Source organism: Colossoma macropomum, unplaced genomic scaffold (assembly GCF_904425465.1).
Source record: "Colossoma macropomum unplaced genomic scaffold, Colossoma_macropomum, whole genome shotgun sequence".
Lineage (NCBI taxonomy): Eukaryota > Metazoa > Chordata > Actinopteri > Characiformes > Serrasalmidae > Colossoma > Colossoma macropomum.
Genome location: NW_023494788.1, coordinates 15,276,333 through 15,297,941, shown reverse-complemented (window position 1 = coordinate 15,297,941; position 21,609 = coordinate 15,276,333).

Below are 21,609 nucleotides of genomic sequence, written 5' to 3'. Positions count from 1 at the left end.
AGCAGAAAAAGGAGCTCGAGCCTGTTTAAGCCGCGTTCCTCTCTTGCTCTGTTATTGACTTGAATTCAATTTCAGCAGAACTGTGCACCACGTTCTGGAGATGTTTTCGACATCAGTGGATGCTAAATACAATCCATTTTTTCTCGGGGAGGCAAATGGTATCGACTAATTCGTTTATGTTGCAATTATTTTGAATACTAAGGAGCGCTCGCATTATTGAAACTGACAATTCGCGCCTACCTAACTTGTTTCATTTCATTAGGCGACGCGCTCTGAACAGTCTATTCTAAAATCTAACTAATTACTGCCCTGTTTACACATGAAGCCGAGCGATGCACGAATCGGAATTGTTTTGGATGTGAGTGATGTTACAGGCCTTTTTGAGATGTTAATGCCGTAACCAGGCTCAGTAACCTCCCTCAGAAGTCTTCATGACAGGCCTGGCTGTCTGAGCGGCTGCGTTCTTAGTTAACAGAGCTGCTTGTTTGAGCGCCCTCTCTATTAGCACGATTTTCTCCATAAATATGCAGCACCACTCCCCTTCAGCGTACCCCCAAAAGCTCCATATAAAGCCCTCAGCCGGCCGCCCGCAGGCCGTGTCTTGGCCGGCTAGTGGTGTGTAGAGAGTCTGGTGATGAATCGTTATCTCCAGGCGCTGAGGCTCGTCTGTGTAATAAAGTGTGGGCAAAGCAGAGACAATGCGAATTTGTCATAGTTTTCTTGCCTTCGTTCAGTGACCCGCCGCCCTCAGCCGGCTTTCAGAGACATGTAGGCGCTGTGTTGTTTTCTCGGAGCGGGAGGTTCAGGTCAGAGAAGAAGGCGACACGGACGAATGCCGATTACAACGCCGCGTAAAGGCTGCGATGAATCCGCATGGCGAAGTGCTCAAGAACTGAACTGCGCAACACTAACCTCCAGCGCTGTTAGAATGATACAGCCGGACACCTGCTGGCTCACTTTGCTCCGAACACTCTGAATATGAGGAGCAGCCGCCCCCCCCCAGCTCCATCGACCACGCTGTCAAAAATAAAACTGAATGAACCTACATATTTCAAACAGAAAGACTATAATACGTGGATTATTAGTTTTGATGTTTATTGAAATCTTACAACAAAAATATAAGGAGTTATTATTACTATTATTATTATTATTATTATTATTATTATTATTATTTCCACCACCAACAGTAATAATACTGATACCAATAACACAATAAAACATCAATAACCTGCCTATAACATCTTCATGAATTATATAGCTTTTAATAGCTCTTCAATGCTACTTATTATTATTATTATTATTATTATTATTATTATTATTATTATTACTTATATTATTATTCGCAATTATAGTAATGGTGATCAGCATGAGTGATACTCTTAGATTTTTTTATTAATGATCATTGTTGTATATATAATCTATTAAAATACTATATCATATTTAATACAGTACACTACGTTTTAAAATATACATAACATACAACACACTAAATATACATAAACATAACATCATAAGTATTAGATTCATATTGAATCTTCCTAACGGTTTTAGGCTACTGTCGTTATCATTAATGGCAGCAATACCAATTTAATAGTTAATTATTATTATTATTATTATTATTATTATTATTATTATTATTGCTATTATTATTATTATTATTATTAGTAGTAGTAGTAGTAGTAGTGGTGGTAATAGTAGCAGTAGTAGTATTAATGAATGCTGTCTATTTAGTTTACTGTTTAAGTGCTGTGCCACTGTGGCTTATATGAAGGTTAATAGTGAAAGTGTTCTGTTTAGTGACACCGTTTATTGCCATATTTTAATTGAAGCTATTTTCTCATTGTATAAAACACCCGACAACAGTCATTAGCAGCCGTTAATCACTATTTACTACCAGTAATCCTCCAGAAAGAGACAGTCTGATGTTTTGCATGTCCGAAAGTCTGTGTTCCTCCTCACTCCTCCTCCTCTAGTCCTATTCGTCACCCATCCTCTATCTCCTGCATTTCCTTCTGTGTGTCTGTGAAGGGAACTGCTCGCCCCTCGCATGTGTGTGTGTGTGTGTGTGTGTGTGTCAGTGAGTGAGTGAAAGATGTGGATAACGCTGATGAGCCTGTCAAGCCCCCGCCCCCCTCCCCCAGCCTGTTGTGCTTTCTCCTGTAATTAGGTTGAATTCAGAGCATATTGAATTACTGTATTGTGCAGCGCGCGCTGCAGTCCTTGACTCTGGCGCTCCCTCGGGAGGAGCTGGCGCCTCCTCGGCCGATCCGGCGGACGGTGAGACGGTGAGGAGGAAAAGCGCTGAGGCGGACGCGCAGCACCTCCGATACGTCACCGCGTCATGCGGCCTGAGAGGAAGGTGTTGAGGGTTTGAGAAGAAAGCAGAGCATCCCGAGACTCGAGTGTGACGCTCATAGATAAAGTGTTGGATTAATGAATTGTTTTATTCAGGCTGTCGATATGAATTCCGCGCGCAGAGAGGACTTTGGGGAAAGGAGGAAGGCGGGAAAAAGAGAAGAATGAAAACTGCCACTGATGATGTAGCCTAGTCTGTCAGTCAGGTCTTATCTGATTTATTTTTACATTGTTTCTCTACAGCGTTTATTTCTATTATTATTATTATTATTATTATTATTATTATTATTATGCATTTGTTTGTTTATTCATTTTGTCGGAATATAGCCACCGTTATTCACTCTTGTGGCAGAAATATTGCTGCACATGTTCTTACAAAATTTGAGTTGCTTTTTTATAATATTTCTCGTAGATTGTTTGCTTTTCGTCAAAATATCTTAAAAATATTGAATATATTTGTGTATGTTTGTTTTTGTCAAAGCAGTTCGCAAAGTGAATTTACGGTGAATCTATACGCTGAAACGTAAAAGTAGAGCAATCTCACATCATGTGAAACGTTTATAAATGACAAATTAGATTTAAAAATAAATGTAATTATATTATTGATATCTAATTCGATCAAGCTAAAAATAAGCAATAATAATAATAATAATAATAATAATAATAATAATATATCCTAAAATGGATGTTAAAACAGCTTTTGTTAATACTTTGTCTGAAATTTAGGCTCAAGTACTGCGATGCTTTTGTTTCTCTAACGGTCAATTTAGTGCCATACTGTGAGGATTAGTTTAAAAATTAAATGAAAAAGGATTTTATATTTATAAAATAATAACCCTTTATGTATTATTTAATGTTTTTATTAGTTATTTAATGTTTTTATTTACGTTTCTGTTGAAAAAATGTGGTTATATATATATATATATATATATATATATATATATATATATATATATATATATATATATATCAATGTATTTCATTAATGACAAATAAAAAAACATACTTTGTCAACAGAACCGTAAATAAAACATTAAATAATACATAAAGGGTTATTCTGAACAGAAAGAAATAAGATTAATTTAAGTAAATATAATTAATTAAACATAATAAAAATAATTCTTCAAACATTACTATTAAACGTAAAAATGTTTTAAATGTTTTAAAAAACAATAAAACAAAGGGAGAGGCACAATGTCACTCTGCCTTTGCTATTAAAAAAAAGATGCTGAGCATTCGTCCCTCAAGCGATGTTTTTTTTTTTTTCCTATTTCACTTTTTCTTTTTTTGCATGTTCGACCTTCAGCAGCCGTCTGTTTTTGGGTTGTTCTAAAAACTTCAGTCTGAGCCCTTTGGCGAAGTTCTCCACACAGTCTTTCATCACATATCTGTTGACAGCGTCCTGTCAGCCATGTGCCACAGCCGCACTGCACTGAGCTCGTGTGAGAGCCAGCAGCTCCGCCACGGGCTACATCACCAGCATACAGACACAGAGCCACGAACAAAGAGGCTGAGGTAGAAGGACAGACACTGGGCGTGTTTGTATGGAGGGTGTGATGGATGGACACACAGACGCATGTGTAGTCGTGTGCATAGGCAGAATCATTTGTTTCCCTTTATAATCTTCCTTTATTTCATAATTGCCGTATCCATAAAGCCATTATTCAGAGGTGGCTGTATTATTGTGTCCTTATTGTAATCCATCTTTTCTTTGAGCGTCTCTTTTCTCTGCGCAGCGCTCGTGCTGAAGTGTCAGCAGTGTAATTAAGCGTGTCATTGGCTTTGTGTTGTGTACAAACCGTGCAGCGCGAGCGCTAATTTAATTTCCTCGAGCGCCGTGAGAGGCCACCAGCTTGCTGAGCCAGGGGGGGAGTCCAAACACCTGCAGGGCAGCTCGCGCGGGGCAGGGGGGCAACAGCACCTACACCAGAGGGGGGTGACTTCTATATTATATCTGAGGCCTGCTTAGACTTTACAAAGGAGGAAAAACAGCCCGATCGGAATCAATGAATTAGCTTCAACCTTCAGTTTCTGCAAAGTTTAATCAATAAGATAGATAGATAGATAGATAGATAGATAGATAGATAGATACCAGTGAAAAAGGACTACAATAAATATATAAATATTTATGTATCAATATATGAACTATAAACAGATTTGGTATGGGATGCTTTTTTCTCTGATTGGTCCATTGTTGATGAAAATAGAATATTGTCTATTTGAAGAAACATAAACAAAAGAAAGACAAAACAAATAAATCCAGTCAAGAATCATATGAATCAGGAAGGACTGTTGGAGTCACATTGATAGAGAGAGATTGTAGGGCACTTTAACAAGGTAGTTACTGAACAGACATCCAGTACTGCTTCCCAAAACTATAGTCAGACAGCCATTCTGACCAGAATGCATAACCTGGTGTAGTGAGTATAAAGCTTAGATGGCAAAGTTACATGGATTAGCCGTTAAATTTACCCTCTAAATCTGTATCTCTTCTAAAGGAAGCACACTCAGTGAGTTTCAACATGGGTCTGTTCCAACTAAAGAATGGTGTCTTGTTAATTGTTTTGTTATGTATTTACTTAAAATATTTTTTTTTTCTCTTTTCTTTCTGGTAGATTGTATTAAGTCTCTTTTAATATGTATGTTTTTTTTTCTTCGTTCTGATATTAGAAAATGACATCTTTGACTGACTGTCCACAATAAGGATGTACAATAATAATCCAGCGAATTAATGCTGTTTTAAATGTACAATTTAGCCTAATCCATATATCATTCATATGGCCATTCTGCTTGCTTTCACTGGTTATTACAGGCTTTTACTATGAGAGACAGACAGGCAGAGAGAGAGAGAGAGAGAGAGAGAGAGCTCAGCCTGAGGGCACATTATTATTACCAAAACCCATCTCATGTCTTTGTGCTCTCTCTCTCTCCCTCCCTCTCTCTCTCTCTCTCTCTCTCTCTCTCTGTGTGTCTCTCTCACTCTCTCTCTCACTCACTCACTTTAGCTCTCCTTCTCTGCACAGTCTCAGATTAGACAAACCATTCCAAGGAGGTAGAATGGGGTCTGGGCCAAAATACAGGGAGCACCAGCCTCCTAATTGATGACTCCCTTTGGGTGAGAAACACCAGGCTAGATTGATGGTCTCACAATTTAGAGCTTTTGGAATGGATCCTAGCAGCAGCCATTAACTCAATAAATTGTCTCCCAAACTAAGACTGAACCTGCAAATTACAATAGAACTAAATATGTGATTGTAAACAATCACAAGCAATTTACAATGTTTAATACATAAATGTACAAGTACAAGTACAAAAGTATAATCTCTTTATATACATATAAATAAATATAAAAACTACATTTATAAACAATAAAAATAAACAATGTATATATATTTATGCATGTGTTTATATATATATATATATATATATATATATATATATATATATATATATATATATATAAGCATCATTATTCCGGGGCAACAAGGCTTAATGTTTTTGAGTCAGTTTAAATCACAGATATGGTTTCATGTTTTCATGCTTTTTGATTGTACATGAGTTGCAACGATACTCGGTAATATGTTTTCTATTGATTTTACATGTTAATTATGTTCCATTAAAAGCACATCAGAGCTTTCTTAATTTACATCATAGCATAAAATTATAATCCCTTATGTCAGATGTTCCTGCAATTACATATTTAAAATATGCCTTTAACTTATTCATGTCAAAATTTAGTATGATAAGGAAACTTAATTAAGTACAATATGGAAAATGATGCAGAACGTGTTCTGATTGGCCCAATATTATACATTTTTGCATTGTTATGTTGTGGATGAACATCCCATTTTTAATTATTTTTTTATTTTGGTTACACGAAATGTTCAATTACATTTTCTGTTGTTTTGTCAAATTGTGACTGGATTCCATACGATAAATTAAATGATAAAAACTCACTTTTTAGCCAAGTGGTTTGATTAATTTGAAAAAATTCTTCAAATTTGTGCTCAGAGAAGTGAGAGAACAAATGAACAATATGAAATTTCAAACTTCAATATTAAAGGATTCAAAAGTAGACACCAATATCCTTCATTTACGATAACCGTGTGGCCTACATATCTAAAATGGCACTTTTATATAAGACATTTCATTGCAGCAAGTTTCATTTTATAGGCCATCAAAAAGTACCACCCAGAGGTGCTAATCGAAATTTCTCTATCAGTCCTTTTCATGTATGTTTGATTAAAAAGGTGTGGATCAATAATGTATATTAGCCCAAAGATCTTTAGCAGCATTCTCACAGGAAATTTAGTTATCCAGAGAAATGGACAGCCTGATAACATTTATTACAGCTCACTGCACGACCTCCAGGCTTAGTCTTCTATTTCTGAGAGTAACAAGTTCTTTAGTTGTCTCTACCTTATTTAACTCTATAAAGATACACAGTGCGAGGACTTCATTACAGCCCAGCAAAACATAGCCAAATCGATCTGGTCAGTCTTTCAATGACCACATCCATCTTAGTGCAGGGGAAAAAAACACAATCAAACTCAAGCTGTTTGTGTTCAGGTTGTGTTTTTGCCCTGCAGGAGCAGTTGAGACAGATTCATTTCTGACGAAGGGTCCCCTCAGTAATTAAGAGGGTCCAGATAAACTCTATGGTAGCCCTCCAGTACGACAGTGAGAAAGAAATGAATTAAGGGCTAATGAGAAAATGATTGCTCTTCTCAAGAACACGAAGAATAAATTTAAAGCTGTAGTTGACTTCACATCTTTCTTTACGCTCAGCTACCACAGTCAGGTGTGCGCATGCATGAGTGTTGTTGTGTTCATATGCCTGCGTATGTGCGTACTTGTGAGTGCAACCCTGAATGCGGTATTTATGTGTGTGAATGTGTGTGTGCGTGTCTGTATGTGTGTGTAAAGTGGCCATCAGTCAGGCAAAAGGTGTCAGCATAAATATCTAGCTGCAGGTGAACCTTGAAAAACTGTAGCTGTGTCGCAAGCCACTGATGAGTGATGATCAAGAGACATTTCAACAGAGCCCAGAATCAAATGCAGTTAAAAGATGAGCCTGAGTCATCCAGCTCAACGCTTCACTTCTCAACACAAATATTCATTACACAGAAATGTGCAGTGCCAGAAGATCTCAAGTCAACACACTGGCCTGCGTCAACCTGAGAAGAAACTAATGCAATGGCATGCTCCAACTTTAGTCTTGTCTCTGAAGGCAATCAGTTGCTACAATAGTGTTTTCCAATGATAGTAATGAGTACATAATTAAGATACTAATAATAGTGTAGTAAGGGGCCTACAGGCACTGTGTGGAAGCCATATATTATCAAGTGAGCACCAGATACTATTTACTGAGCGCCAAATACTACCAAATGAGCACCAGACACTATTTGGTGAGCACTAGATATTATCTAATGAGCATCAAATGAGCACAAGATACTACCTACTGCGCAGCAAACGATAACTGGTTCTCACTAAACAGTATCTGGAGAGTTTATGATAGTATATGGTGTGCACTGGATTTTTACATAAAAAAATAAATAAATACTATCTCAGTCAATCTCTTTAACAAAAGCTTAAGTTAAAGCTGCACTATGTAAGATTTGGTGATTTGGAGACCTCTCTGATGGAAATGTGCAATTGCAAACAATTAACAAAAAAAAAGTTTTACATAATAACAACATTAACAAAAAAAAAAACACTGACCAACGTAATGAAACTAATGCTGACAAAACAGGAATCAGTACTGAATGGGGGGAGAAGGAAGTGTTCCACATCCATTTTCTGTTCCCTTAAATAGGCTACAGCCCTAGCACTGCCAGCCCCACCTCACCCCTGATAAAGAAAAGCACCAGATGCTGGTTAGCCCATTAAGCATTACCTTGGTTCACATCATAGATGGATCAACACCTTAAACACACTGGTGAGCCCAAAGTTTTATTATACACTTCTATAAGGTTAGGATAGCTAAGCCAGTTTGTACTTAAGTCCCTGTAGTTACTGAATAATAAACCTTAGAATGTAATAAGCCTGGGATGTTTGAGGGGTTGAACAGGTATGTGTTACAAACATTTCTAATTTTTAAAGTCAAATAAAGGCAAATAAAGAAACACAATGAATACTGTACTTAAATCAATAAAACAAGCAATAATTTAAAAAGTAAACTTTAGAGATGAGGACGGGACATGGCTGTCAAGGGTTGACATTGACAAGAGATGACGCTGAATGATGTCTTTATGAATACTGACATATTCAATAATTGGCTTATCTGACACATATCAGCCATCAAATCCACATACTGCCTCAAAACCTACTGTGCCATAACATATAAGCTTAGCATCTTGCTTATTTGTGAAGGAAGATAGTTTGATACAATGATTTAAGTACTAAAAGAATGAGACCTGAGAATGATATTCAATGAGAATGATATTTTTCTTCCACATGGGGGCCTGAAGGCCAAACGGATATAGCAAGCCTTATCAGCACATAGCAGGACTCAAAGGCAGGAGAGAACCCCTGGAGACCCTGTATGCCCATCATGACCTCACTGCAGTGGTAGGCTTTCTTGCCCTTGGTCTCAGAGGGTACAAAATAGCCTGCTCGCACCAGGTGAATATCCTCAGAGTCAGCAATAGCCTACACCCATGGCTCCAAACTCTAGTCCTAGTGTACCCTCTGACCTGCACATTTTCATGCTTTCCCAGCTCCCAACACACCTGATCCAACTGAGCTCATTAACAATCTTTTCCTAAGTAGAAGTGGTTGTGTGCAAGAAAACACTAAAGCCTAGTCTCAAATGGCACACTCATGGACTCACAGTCCATGCACAAGCACTACAAGGCTGCAGGGCGTCCCATTTCTCATTTTGCCGTTCAAATGGGTGCTCTGGAGTGCCATCTATGTGCCTGTACTGAGGCGCTTTTTAAGTCTACAGCGACCTATTACCTAAAATTCCATGAGATGGTGGATGATTTTGTTTACAGCTGTCAAACAGGATGGCAAACAGGAAGATATTCAGATGTGAGTGAAAATGCATTTGTTTAATAATTTAACTTCATTAAACTGCATTATGCTTGTAATCAGTATGCTTGTAAAAGGTATGACAATGTGCCATGTGTGGTAAATGCTGCACATCACAAAAGTCTGTCCTAAATGCTCATGTTTAAGCCCAGCACTCTTTGATGTCTCTTGCCCTACAGGTCTGCACATTGTTGACATCACCAGAGTGTGGACTTTGAGGAGGACTGCAGGGCTTAGGGTGCAATTTGGGACTGGACTGGGAGCATTCTAGGACCAGTGTTGGAAGCCTGTGGCTTAGATTGCAGAATTTTAACCTGATATGCCCAGTGTAGAAAGATAGACCAGAAACTTTCACCAGGGGCAATGAGTACATGAATTAACAAATGTCTTAGAAATGAATCAAGCCTTTAAATATCTGGGGCGAAACTCACACAGCAAGATTTGTATACAATTTTGCTGCCAGTGGGACTAACATGCAAACATCCTGTGCCTTTTTAGCCACTGCATTGAACAATTGCTTGTTTACCAGATGTAGAAATTTTAAGGTGCCACTACAGGCCATATGCACAGTCATATACAACATAGCTTAATGTTTGAAGGGAGGCATCAAGAGATCTCTGGTCTGTGCTCTAAATGTCTCCAGCTCCACATGAGAATATTACAGGAAAAAGTTAATGTGACTAGCAATGAGAAAGGAGCCTGCCGTGTGTCCCTCTGTGTACCGTAATATCATATGAGGTCCGATAAAAGCATCTGCACTCTGTATTCAAAGTGAGATGTCTTAATAGGGTGAATCCCAAGATAAGTGACACAGGCATTCACAGAGGGGGCATGCTGTCCATTGTATAATGGCCTGGTTCTTCCATAGCACTCTAGCTGCTGCAGCTGAGTGCAAGCATGAGAATAAGGACTCACAAGCACCAGTGAGCTCTTTCACGAAATAATTGTAGACTGGCATATCAGGGACCATTGGAAACCTATTGAAAGATCACTCAGGCACAGTAGGAGGAGAAGGATTAGTAGTTATACCTAAATTAGAAAGTCAGTTGAAGCAAGGTCAGTCTGGCATAGTCAAGCGCTAGCTTTAGGTAGCTTCCACTGGGTGCATAGAGCCATGCAGAAAGGCAGAAGGCACAGGTGAGTAGTCTTAAAAAGCAATTTCTCAGCTAGTTTTTGCAGGCCCTTGCTTGCTACTGGTGATGTGCCTTTCCAAAAAAGCAATACTAAATCAAAACACTATGAGTCTGTTTATTCCTTGCATCAACATGCATTTTCATTGATTGGATCACATTCAGATTTCAATTGATGTATGAAAGCCAGGTGTAAACGTACTGAGGACGCATTGTAATCGGATAACGATCAGATCAATAAAAGCGCATTGAGAGGGGTCAAAGACCCCACCTAAACCTCTTTGCAGACCAGTTCAGGCTGGTCGTCAAGTTTGGATATTGAGCACTTTGGCGGGGACAAAAGATTTGAAGTGCCTAAGGGGGCATGGAGTCCATAGCATCCATAACAGTTCCCATGTATCCCATGCTGGTCTATGTTGGTTTATTCTGGCCTGGTGCTGGTTTAGCTGGTTACATAGGTGATGATCATCCTTGTTGACCAGCAAATATATGGTGATCAGCAAAACAGCTTCCATTGCTGTTGACAGCAAACCAGCATCCAAAACACAACATATTGTTGCTGTCGGAACAAAACCTTGTATTTCCATTTTTGTCTTTATCATTTTTTGACATAATTTGAGAAAGGCAGTTGCCCTTTATGTTGTGTCAAAATTTCATTATGAAAGGACCAACACAAACGGTCCAAAATTACTTGGGAAGAAATATTTCTCCATTTACTTTCATTAAAAGTTAAGAACGTTTTCCTTGTCCTGTAAAGCTGCCATTCTCACTGCAGGTTGGTTCTGAGGTGTTTTGTTAGAGTTTTCCCTTCATTTGATGGAGAAAGTAGCACTCAGAGACAGTTGATAAGCAGAGATTGTTTGATATAGTTAATGTCTTCAATGATTATTTTGCGAAGTCAATTGGCTTAATATTGTTAAACAGTGCTTAAAATAGGCAGGTCTAAGGTGTCAACTGTCCAGTCAAGTCTTCAAAATGTACTACTAAAAGGTATCATTTATGCAGGACACAGCTGTTCTTACTGCAGTTATACATTGTTGAAAAATGTATGAATGAGTTACAAGTCTGATATAAATTTGATTAGATTTTTTTTTCCTTTGTATCGTGTAACGGTGCTTAGGTTGCTTAAATGGATGAGTCATCCTTGCAGCCTCCATCCTTGTTGCTCTTAACATAGAGCCATCCACTGTGCTTTACACAAACTTTGGCTGTCAGTAGGCATGAAATAAGATGAACTAGATTAAAATGAATGAATAAATTAGGAATCTGCAAAACTGCAGTCACCATATTGTGCAAACAATTTGTTCTTTTTATCATTATGAAAAGTGTCCACACATATAAATACATAAATCTCATAAGCTGATGGCAGTCCAAACAAATTTAATTACTGGTATGAATTGGCCAGTGTTTATACCTGCACTTTCCCTCAGCAAATGAATGATGCCCGATGAACACTTTGAGTTGCTTGTGCTGAAAGGTTTTGACTACGGAGATGAAAGTTTGTGAATTCCACACTACAACACCATCTCACATTACAAAAAGAGGTCAATCCACTTGTCTTGACTACACTGGAGTGGCGAGACCCAGACTGTGAGATCACACTGGCCAAAGGGATTGTCAGCTTGCTCTGCTGTGGTTTTCAGCAGCCATGTTTAAACCCATAGAATTGAAAGGGGCCACAGTGTAATCCTCAGAATCCATAACCAGTCTTTGTGATTAACCATTGGCAGTGTTACCCATACTGCAGTCAGATGAGTATGTGTCATCATGGCCCATTGTGGCATTTGGCTCATGGAAAGTTTCGGTGCCTTCTTCCACACAGAACATTTGTAGAGACTTGCAGTCAGGGTAGCGTCAGCTTCACCTGAAACTCGATCTGCCACATCTGTGCTTTTACTCCATGCTCAGATTCCTGGCTACTGTAGCGAGGGGTCTGTTTTGTTCCACTGTAATGCAACTTCAATACTCTTCTGCCCGGCCCTTCCATAAAAATGTCAAGGAAGAAATATCTGGATTAAGCCCGAGCGCAGTGGCGTCCGTTTTCAACAGGTTTGCGTGAAGGTGCCCGGTCCGCCAGCCATAGTTTGGCCCAGGAGGAAAATGCATTAGTTGTGAAAAGCAGAAAGGCTTGGAGCATGCTTCAGTAACCAGATACAGAATAAAGGCAGCGACTTCGATATAAAGCTGCTAGATTTATGTGCGGGTTTAAATTTGGCAAGTTCATTAGTCTCATGTTGTTGAAAGAGATGTCACAAATCCTCACAGGTGTTGTTGGACACTACCAGCATTCTTCTGCTAGAGCCCTTTCTCCTCTACAGCTGCCACAAAACCCCACTGAGGGGGGATTAGACCTTTAAATCTTCTAACATGAGCCCTGATTCTTTTGACTGAAACACATCAGAAGGTCCTAATATAGCAAATTCTCCATAACTGAACAAGTAATACCACCATTAATATTTTATCAGAATGACCACAGGTACTAGCCTGGTTTTCTCAGAGGTTTACTATTCAGTATTTATTTATTATTTATTTTATTTATTTAGTATTTTTGACCAACTTGAATGTAATACAAAGTTTCAAAATGTGCTTTTCAATAAGCTGTATAATGCAGGGATGTGTCTTCTTTTTGTCATTACATTTGATATTAAAATTGGTCTTAATAAGCTATGACCAGTATGATTAGTATGAAGCTCTTGAAATGGACAGTTAATCATACAAATGGACAGTTAATCATACAAACAACTACATAGGTTCATAATCCTATGACGAAAACTAGCAGAAAACCCTCAGGGCCTTCTAGGCCTTCAGAGAGGCCTAATGGTTTTAAACACATTTTGATTTGCAAAATAGGGAGGCCAATTTTATGGGAAAAACATAATTCCTGGCTTTATGGAAGGCTGAGATACGTCACTGACTGCTGTAGTCTAACCAGGTTTCAGTCACTTGTTAGAAATGGAGAACAGGAGCAGCTCTATGCCAACGCTCTTTACTGAAAGAATCACTAGTGAACTGCAACATAAGGTAAAATACATGTGAAACCCCTTTGCAAGTACAGTCCCACTGGTGGGATTCGAATGTTCAGTTTCACACACTGATGCAACACTCAGCTTTAGTTTTGCTCATTCATTAAATCTTTCTGCAGATTTGTCTTCCTATAACAGACAGAATGATGCAAGCATTTTTGCTCCAAGTATATTTTAGAGGCATGAACTAAATACATGCCTGCAACGTGTTTCACTTGTTCCACTCATGTTGTTTTGTCAGTCATCCCAGGCACTTAAAACAAGCTTGGCTGATTTGTCCTGTTTACATTGTGTGCTCCATGGTTTGCGTCATACACAGAGTGCAGCCTTAGAGTTTAACCCAGTTAACCTAAAGGAAATGACCACTAGAGCCACCAACTCAAACTCAGCCTTGGAATGAGTTAGTTATGGTAATGCTGCCTCAGTGAGATTCATCTATTATTAAATACTTTATTTGTCAGTTCCAATGCACACTAGAATAAGAAGTTATGATGTGTCACCACATATGCAAAAACTGGCTAATAAAAGCATCACAAGATCCATGATCTGATCTTGTTTATTATGTAACTTAGCCTGCTGCTTCATGGACCCAGTGTTGCATAATAATCACATTCTAGAACTGCAGCTATGCACAAGCATAGAAAAGAACTTACTCTGGGCAGAGTGTTGGAGATCAGAACTTACTTGTGAAAGGGTTATTGTCTGTTAGAAGCTTCAGATATAACACTTAGAATGTCTTCAAATGTCACTGTTTAATCTAGGACTGCCAAAAAAGGTTCATGTGCACAAGCTTTAGCCTAGCGATAGCATACTGTTCGAAATCCCATAGGAGAGATGGCAGAAATTAACATTTTCACAGAGGTTTTTTTTTGAGTTTCATTCCCTGAACTAAAGAAGAAGTCAGTCTACACGAAGGTCGCTATTTTCTTGACCTTTGCAGTACACACTGTTCTGTCTGCCTTGAATGAACCCTTCAGTTAGAATGGCCTGCATAGTGTCCAGTGTCACATGCTCGATTCTCTCGGCCTTGAACTCACTACTCGAATTGTTTCGTTGCCATGCAGCCTCAGCTGCACCATTTTGCTTCCATCCCTCCAACCTCTTTGCATCTCTCCTTCCACCTGCCATGCGCAGTGTCCCCCAGGCTTTACTGATGACTACACAAAAACATGACTGCTTTCCAGCCATTTTTGTGTGTGTGTGTGTGTGTGTGTGTATGTGTGTGTGTCTGTGTGGACCAGGTCTATGCCACATTGTAGGGAAACAAAAACCTGTTTATATATTCACATTGTGGGGAACTTACTTAGGGTTAGGCTAGTAGTAGTTCTGGTTAAGGTTTGGGTAAGTCTCCAGGAAACAAATGGAAGTCTATGTATTGGCCTCACAATTCACAGGAACAAGATTTGTGTGTGTGTGTGTGTGTGTGTGTGTGTGTGTGTGTGTGTGTGTGTTTGGTGTGAAGGACTAGCTTCTTTCTTTGTGATGGCTAAATAAAGTAAAAGTGACAATCAGTAGCAGAGTAATGAATTCATATGTACTTTGAAACAATTTTATTGACAAAATAATGGAAACACCAACTGAAAAAGATTAGAAAAGAAATCAGATGTTGATGTGACTCAACCATCACACTTTCTTAATGTGTCAGCTGTAAAAGCCATTTTACTATTGATACCTTTATCAAAAGCATCATGAGTCATCTAACAGATTGAGAGTGGTTAGTTGAACATTCAGCTGGCAAGTTGCAGGTGCATCAGTAATAAATGTTTCTTTTTTCCAGGGGGATGTGCCAAAACAAGCATATACTGACACAGGAATGAAGATGTGGAACAATGATGTCAAGCTGATGCCCAGGCTGAAGAACTAACAGAGTGGAATTTATGGTGCCATCTGGTATCAACTTGAAACCAAAGTCAAGGAGAGAAAATAGACCTTGATGGACCTTGAAGGGCATATTCATTGGGTTTTTGCTGTTTTTATTTTTCTTTTTTTTTTTTGCTCTTTTGTTTTTTTGTTTGTACTCTTGTGGTTCAGTGATACTCACATTTAGGTCAGAGCGCTAGCAGAGATGTTCAGAAATTGCTAAGAATGACTGAGTTACTGAATAACTGAATGAATTTTAGCAACATAATTTGAAAAAAGTTGGAACAGTATGTGAAATGATAAAAACATATTAAATTGAAAATGGTATAAAAACACAATATTTGATGTTTTATCTTATGAACAACATTGTTTTTTGTAAACATACGCTCATTCCAAATTTGATGCCTGCACCACATTCCAAAAAAGTTGGCACAGGAACATGTTTACTCCTCTGTTACATCACCTTTTCTGTTAATAATGCTTACTAAACGTAAACACCAACTGATCCAGTTTGTAAAGAGTAATTATTTGCCATTTTTCTGTTTACAAGTCTTCAGCTGTGCAACCGTACAGGCACAGAAACATGCTTTCGATCAGAAACAGGTCTGGACTGCAGATAGGCTAGTCATGCACCCGCACTCTCTGATTACAAAGCCATGCTGTTGTAACACATACAAAATGAAACTTGGTGTTATGTTGAAATAAGCATGGACGTCCCTGAAAAAGCAGCCACTTAGAAGGCAGCGTATGTTGCTCCCAAATGTGTTCAGCATCAATGGTGCTTCACACACTAATGCTCCCCTATACCATGACAGACCCTGGCATTCGAAGTTTATGCTAGTGACAATCTGGATGATCCCAGAGAACACAATGTCCATTATTTCCATAAACAATCGAAAAAGTTGACTCATCAGAGCACAGCACACATTTCCACTGTGCATCAGTTCATTTCAGATGAGCTCATATCCAAAGAAGACAGTAGCATTGCTGAATGCTGTTGGTATATGGCTTTCACTGTGCATCATACAGTCTTAACTTGCATTTGTGGATGAATTGATGACCAATGTTAATTGACCATGGTTTGTCAAAGTATTTTTGGCCTTTTCCTTTATACACAGATTCCTCTGCATTCCCTCAATCTTTCGATGATGTTATACACTGTAGAGGGTAAAATATCTAAAACTACTGGAATCCCCGGCTGTGGAATGGTATTATTAAACTGTTGGATTTTCTGTTGATGCATTTTTGGCAAAGTGGTGATCCTCAACCATGCCTGCTTTTAAAGGACCAGGCTTTTCCTGGTCCATGTTGGAATGCATTAGCTGTGTGAGGCTCAATGTTCATGGATATGAACGTTCAAAAGGCCAAATATCAGTGTTTATTTATTCTACCTCATGAGACAAGAGCTTGCATGTCCAGTTTTTCTTTGAAGTTGTAAATCTGCTTTTATAGGGAGTCACAAACATCCTCACTCAGTCATACATATATGCACACACTCTGCTTTTGAGTCATTTAAGCAGTTAATATGTGCCATCTGCAAGAATGTAAACATGCTTTAATGTTTGACAGTGATTTAAAAGCCTCAGAATATGTCAGTTACAGTTTTTCACTCCAGACTTGGCTTTTCATTGATGTGTAACCTGAGATACTGTAACAAATACCTTGTTTTAGGACGAACACAGAGAACTATCTCTGAAAGTGTGGTCTCTTCTTGAAGTGAGCAATCACCATAGACCTTAAATCAAGGACATTGTTGTGTGACAGGAGAAGGTCACTATCTCACAGTGTTTAGTCACTCAACCATGAAGCCTTTCCTCACAGGTTTAATCAGGTCTCACCCCGATTGTGCTCATGCCAAACCATTAAGCAATAATGAATTCAAAGACATTTCAACACAAGAGAGTGAGACATGACCAGTGTGCTGCAGTTCCACTAAAGTGAGAATCTTTGTCCGTCCCTCATTAGTTACTTAGGAAATGGCTCGATACACATCTCCACATCATCTCACAGGATGTGAGCAACCCTCATCCACCATCAGGACTTAGCTGATAGATGAGGCCTCACTTGGGCGGTGTTTTTGAACTCTACACATAACTTCACACGGCTGAGCCTGAGGGCGGTTAAGAGACATCTAAACACTACCATCATGGCTCCGTTTCACTGTGCTGGTTCTTAGCCACTCCAGTGTTGTTGTATCTCCGTGCCATCTTCAGCTGTTTGCTAAGGTTGAGTTAGATTACCTGCACCCCTTTTGATGCTATTAAAGATATCACGTTTAAACAGATCGTTCCCGCTGATCCATTATGATCCTCTTTCCTGTTCATTAATCCCAGGTAACGCCCTGAAAAAGAGGAAAAAACAAGTATGCTACACGAGTTCTGGGCAGAAAGGGGGCTCTCAAAGCAAGGATAGGAAATGAAATAAGCCATGCCTCAAAACAATGTCTATTGATTTTCCTCAGTTTAATTAAATCCCACTCATAGTTAAATGTTTTTTTTTAAATGGATAGTCCTGGTTTCAAAATCTGATTAGCTGAGCTACGTTCGAAGCCACTGTAAAATACTTAATAAAACAAACACATTTAAAAACACATCCATCGAATTCTGAATTAATGCATCGAGTTGATAAAAACCATGAATATTCTGTAAAAGTCATGTCCTACATTTTTCTTGTCTTTTATTCTTTACCCTGGGGTCAAGTTATTTCCTTTGTGTGAGTTTATGCACCAAAAACAGCTATTCGAAGGGATAAAAAGATATTGGAAAAATGTTGGAATAATAGCTGGTTTTGGTGCATAAACCCACACAAAGGTTATAAGTTGACCCCAGGGAAAAAAATCAAGTGCAAGAAAAATATAGGCTATGCACCAAAACAGTCATAATTCACTTTACCTGACCTTTTTCCAAATTCTTTTTATCCCTTTGAATAACTGTGCCTTTAAGACTGTGAATAAACTCTGTTCTGACTGGCCATCCTGCATTGTGCTTCATTCAAAAAGCAGTTCGGGCTTGAATCACTCCTTAACTTCAATATGAATGAGCTGAACTGCTGTAAACAGAAGAGCTGATATATGTTAATAAATACATTGGTTTTTATGACATCACAGCATTCAAAACAGGCTGTTTTTGCAGCTTAACTTCTACATATTGACTGTATGGACTAGCGAATGAATGATATATTGAGTAACTTTAGCTGTGTTTATGTGTTATATCAAACTCTGTTATTTCAAAAAATGAGGGAAATTTGTTTTTCCGTGATGTGAGCCCTTTAATTGTTATATTGCCTGGCAACCACAGCCTGCTGTTAATAAACCACACTGACACTAGATGTAGTTGCAGAACATTGACAAAAATACAATTATACCTCAAGCAAAAATGTAAAGCACAACTAAGCACCTCTAAATTTAAAATGTGTTTTTTGCATGCATTTGAGAAGTCAGACTATTTAGAGAGATCATGTGTGGTGTTTTGTTGTGTGAGGATTTTAGTGATAACATCTGGTTGGTAAGCCAGACAGGCTAAACAGAGAGTGTGATGTCAACTCTAATCATATAGATTTAATGGAATACAACTTTCAACACAATTTACTGAACTGATCACCAACTTCCTCTTCCAGCAAAAAAAAGGTACAAGGTGAAGTTATGATGTGAATAGGATCATTGTCACACATGCGTATAGCACATTACTTCTACCAGCACCACCCAATCTGTATCACGCATGTGTAAGGATTTTATGGCAGTAGTTGAGCTGTAACAAATCACATTCCCTAGTAGTAGTGATCTATTTTTCACTCCTTCTGCTCAGTTGGTAAGCTGTCCTACTTGTTTAGCTGTGAAATCACCTAACTTTAAACTGTGATTTTGAAAAACTGCTTTGTGTAAGACAGCATTTTTAACCTATTTGGGCACTATAATAACTATAACATGAACAAAGGTGCGCAAAATGTAGGCTCAGTCTCAAATGGCTTCATGCTCCCTGTGTAGTGTGCACTACGTAGGTCGTTATAATGCATTATATTCGGTCAAAGCGGCACAACATCCTATCTAACATTTAGTGCACTCTTTGGGTGTAGAAGCCAGAGAATCATGACTTATGCAGCATAGCTTGTTCATTGTGTGGTAGCCTTAAGTGATCTGATGACAACATTTTTTGCTTGCCATACTGGAATTACAGAAAGAAAAGAAAGCTGCTTTGAGATCAGTGAAGTAATGCTACTGGGTAACAGTGACAAAGACAGACAACCAGAGGCAGAAATTTTAATATTGCAACTAAAAACTGATAAGATACACAAAGTCTGTAGCCATGAAGTTTGGGAAGGCTTCATAGATATTCATTGTACCACTGAGAGGTTTCAGGACAAATACTGCACTTTATCTATCCTAATAGTATAACCTTTCACACACATTCAAAATATAGCCTGTGGAAATCCATAGCACACTCTAAATTCAAAATAAAAATGAAGAGGCATGGGATTAATAGGATCTGTAAAGCTTATCAGACTTTGCAACAGTTTTGTGGGTGGAGCATTGCTAAGTTAACAGTTGGGATTACTAACTAAAACTATTGCTTGAACATTGGTGTGTTTTATCACACTGTATTTTTGCCCAACAACACCCCTGACCAGTAACATCACTGTAGCACATGGCCTCTCGTGGCTTATTGTTTTATTTAGTACTTTGAGGATGCAGCATTTTATGGAGTTATATCTTGTTCCATACTCGCTCATATGCGTGAGCATGCTGTGTTGGGATTGTGAAAGGGAGCAGCTGACTGAAGCTGGGTAATGACGTTGATTTAATGCTGTAGTGTTTGGGAGTAGATTTGCGCTAATTTGTCTGAAACATGATAGTGCTGCAGCTGCAGTTTTCCTGCACCTAAACACACGGCCCCATGACACACTCAGAAATGGGCATACACACACACACACGCACACACACACACACACACACACACACACACACACACACACACACACACACCCAAACACATACTCTCTCTTTCTTTCTCTCTCTCTCTCTCTCTCTCTCTCTCTCTCTACCTCTTCTTCTGTTCCTACAGCAGTCTTACACATGACAGACATAGATAAATTACATACTATTCGTGGCATTCACTATTTACTAGAGATGCACAATATTGTGGGACAATATTTAATGTTTTACATGTATACATACCGCTGCATGTATACAATGCATTTATAAAATTGGGACTACATCTACCTGAAGTGGTATTACAGAGAAACAACATACTTTTGTTGATTTTCTAAGTAAAAATACATACACATCCTCTACAAAGAACACAATTCTGCACATTTGAATGCACAATCCCTGTTTATTTGCTGGATTTAACACATCGGGGTCAAAATAAAACATAAAATGTGGGCTGTGCAAAAGTTGTGGCACATTTTAGATTTTATGTTGTATTTTTCCTGAAAGGTTGAACTCAGACAGTGAGTGTTTACTTATTTACACTTAGAAAATCAACTAAATGTGTTTTTTGATGCAGATTGTTCAATGTTTTTGAATACAACTGCAACGTATATTTATTTGGTTTGCAAATGCAGCAAAACGAACGAATTGCAGACACTTTAGTGTAGCACCCCAACATATTCTTCAGCAAAATTCTGCTCTTTTGGAATAGAAAAAGTTCATCATCAAATATCTGTTTCAAATATCGAACCTAAACATCTGTCTGATGTTTTGTTATAAGCAAATTTCTTCCAATACCCATGTGATTCTGATATCATTGCGCATCTCTTGTATTTATAATTGCTACTACTTTTTGGACTTTATACGTAGCTTTAGCTACCTTATGTTCTCAAGCTAAAGTAAGAGCACTTAATCTACTTTGTTGTGACAAAACTCACCAGCTTAAGACCGAAGACACGTTCCAAAGACTTGGAAGACCCTCTCTCTCTCTCTCTCTCTCTCTCTCTCTCTCTCTCTCTCTCTCTCTCTCTCTCTCTCTTTCTCAGTGCTCCTCTCATCTGCCAGCTTCTGTTCATTAAAACCTGTCAGTCATCTTGTTCATGCTGGGGTTTTTGATTGTGGTTCAGCTGTCAGAAATGAAACACCTTGGCTGAGTGCTAAACGCTTCATCTCACAACACTGCAGCCAAAGTGACAGAGCTCCAATAGCGTTAAGCTATTCTCTCCGACCTGAAATGCATTTTCGAGAGGTTAAGCTGTGGCTCAGTGTTGTGGCAGTGCCT